Source organism: Gavialis gangeticus, unplaced genomic scaffold (assembly GCF_001723915.1).
Source record: "Gavialis gangeticus isolate Ggan-Ray unplaced genomic scaffold, GavGan_comp1, whole genome shotgun sequence".
In the NCBI taxonomy this organism is placed as follows: Eukaryota; Metazoa; Chordata; order Crocodylia; family Gavialidae; genus Gavialis; species Gavialis gangeticus.
In genome coordinates, this window is record NW_017729015.1 from 14,264,707 (window position 1) to 14,267,725 (window position 3,019).

General features: G+C 59.1%; 1 protein-coding gene across 7 annotated transcripts in view; it reads right to left on the bottom strand.

The window, feature by feature from the left end:
• ADGRB2 (adhesion G protein-coupled receptor B2) overlaps nt 1–3,019 on the bottom strand; it is a 61,904-nt gene that overhangs the window by 41,301 nt on the left and 17,584 nt on the right. The window lies entirely within an intron of this gene.

Below are 3,019 nucleotides of genomic sequence, written 5' to 3' on the forward strand. Positions count from 1 at the left end.
TCAAGGCGCATGGGGCCAGGGGAGAGCCGCGCAGCATGGGAACTGCTGGCCTATGGCATCAGATCGGGGGGCTTGTGGGGCATGGGTCTGCCCCAGGAACACGTGCCTGCTGCAAAGGACTGTCCCCAAGTTGTGAAAAGAGCTGAGCCTCTGCTCCAAAGGGGCCAAAGCAGCAGTGACCTGAGGCCTCAATGCCCTGTGACCAGGCAGGCGTTCCTGCCCTCTGCTTACAGATGGGGAAACGGAGGCACAGATGGGGAAATAGTGTCATGGAGCAAAGCTGCAGGGGATCCATGGGTCCTGACGCCAATGCCCGTGCTCTAACTAACGCCCTCGTGGCAGAGGCTTGTGGGTTTTGCTGCTTGGGCGCCCCAAATCCTACCCCAAGGCTCCCATGGGCAGATCTGAGGCTGGATCTTCTGCCCCGTCCCCCTGCTGACCTGGCCCACAGAGCCAGGAGGGTCATCAGCCAGGCTCTGTATAACATAAAGCAGCTGCCCTGTGGGACCAGGGAGGGGCAGGGATAACGGGGGAAACCCATGGAGCAGACTGAGGGGGAAAGGTCTCTCCCATGCCCAGCAGACCTCATCTTTCCTTGGCACAGCATTCTCACATGCACTCACACACACACACCTGTGCACACATGCACACAACCTACTATCACACTCATGCCACCAGCCCTTTCCTGCAAAAGCCAGCCAGGCAGGTGGCCCTGGTATGGACAGTCTGAATTAAATAGCTCCAGCTGCCAGCATGGGAAAGAGCTGGCTGGCAAGGAATATATGGAGAACATAAAGTAAAGCTACGCCTTCATTGCCGCTAACAGATTCTGCAAACAGTGGCTTGAGATTTTCACATGCACATTTAGCACATTCACAACTTTTGCAAGTCACACTGGAAAGGCAGTGAAGAGGCGCCGGCAATGGCCAACAGGCATCTGGAGAACATCCTCCAGGCTGGGATTTTCCAAGAGAAACCAGCACTTTGCCTTGGCATCCCAAGGGACCAGGTGTGCCAGCTGACATGCTGGGTAATGACCTATAGGCCCCCTGAGCTCGAAGCCCAAGCGGCTGCAAAGCTTCCTCAGTGGCAGAGCTGAGCCCAGCTGGTTCCTCACAGGCATCTACCAGTGAAACCAGCACTGCCTTCACCATCAGGGGGAACTGAAACCAGATCAGTGAAGCTGGGGTCAGTCCCTATGTGGACGCGCTCGCTCCCGTTCAGTCCCACCGTGTGCCCCTGGCCCCAAAACTGCCCCAGCGCATCTCACACCATTTCCACCAACTTGAAACCAGAGCTGCCTCCAGGCAGACAGGGCCCGAAGCTTGGATCCTGCACCCGGACTTGTGCAGACGAGCCCGCCAGACCCAAGAGAAACCCCGCTGGGGTCGCTGGGCCACGCACAAGCACGTGGGACCCTCTCCAGCCCCGACAGCAGGCACAGCCTCGTGGCAGCTGATCAGTGGCCTGGACGCTGTCCGCATGGGCTCTTTTTAAACCAATCAAAACACTTTGGCGCCTGGGTGTTTTTTAGTGCTCTGTAGAGATCCGGTACAACATAAAATGCCCCTTAGAGAGGGGAACCTGTGCAACCTTCACTGCCTCTGCCACTGGGGCTTTCCAGCCAGGGTGAGAGTAGCCGCCACTGCATGGGACACCACTGAAACCCCTGAGATGCTCCAAGCCTGGTGCTCAGAGACGGAGCTGCCAAACTGATGCCACAGCTCAGCACTGGCCACAAAACAGGACCATCCCATCCCCAGACGGGTAAGGTGAGGGTGAGCACGGTGCCCATGGGAGCACTATTCAGGACAACTGCTCACACCAGGAAAGCCCCCGCCCCTGAATACACCTAAAGACACAGGTTGAACAGTCTGGGCTGTGGACAGCAGCCTCCCCCACTGTCCCATACGCAGGCACGAACCCCCCCAAACGAGTGCAGGGGGCTCAGATCCCCCTAGGCACACACGAAGCCACCTGCCAGGCGGGCACGGTCCCTTCCCCAGCGCTGGAGGCCGATCTCAGTGTGCCCACGTCCCCACCCTAAGGATCCAGGAGCCCAAAGGCGGATTGCAAAACGGGTTCTGCTTCACTCCAAGGGAAACTGAGTCATGGAGGGGGGCGGGGACTCAGGTCAGCGGGGAGGGAAGCCAAGAGCAGAACCCAGGAGTCCTCACTCGCAGCTGCATGGGCAATAATGGAAAACATGCCTTGATCTCCCCACCCTCCTCCCCAGGCTGGAACCACAAGCCCCCTCACCCTGCAATTTATGCATATCAGTATCCACACCCCAGCCAGCCCAAAGAGGCGTTCCCACTGGGTCGCCCGCGCTTGGAGCTGCTGTGCCTCCCTCGCCCGACAGCACTCTCCCCTAGTGGGTACCATCACATAGTCACAGGCAGCGCAGTTCCCATACCCTCCAAGGGCCACTGCCCTTGCTGGACCCTGCAAAGTCACTGATGGTTTCTATGATGTGCCCCAACTGGGAGCTGGGCTGAGAAGCCTGCAAACTCATTGCACCAATGCCCGAGTCTGCTGGAAGCCCCCGAGGCTCTGGACAAGCAGCAAAATCTTAGACGCGAAGACAAAGCAGACCCAAACCTACGCGCGCTGCAGGTCCCCCGTGCACCGAGAACAGCTGCTGGAAACCCCTGCCCCCGAGCATGGAGGCTACAGCGGTCAGGCAGCCCCCGCTCCACACACCAGCCTATGGGGGGAAGGGGATTCCCAGGGGTGTCCCCATAATCATGCTTGGCACCGCACCCCGCTTTGCCAATGGGATCCAGGCGTGGCCCTATGTTAGGGACCAGGACAGAGTCTCCCTCACCCTGCCAGACCCCTCACACCAAGCTACAGGCATCAGCTTAAACAAGGCAAGAGTTTGGGCGCTCCATGCCAGCTTGGCACAGCTCAGGCTGGAGGGCGAGGGGGCTGGAGGCACATCCCAGAGCTAGAAACAGCTCCCAAGCTGAGCGGAGCCCAGAAACAGCTCCGCAGGCAGAGGTGAAGGGCAGGAGAA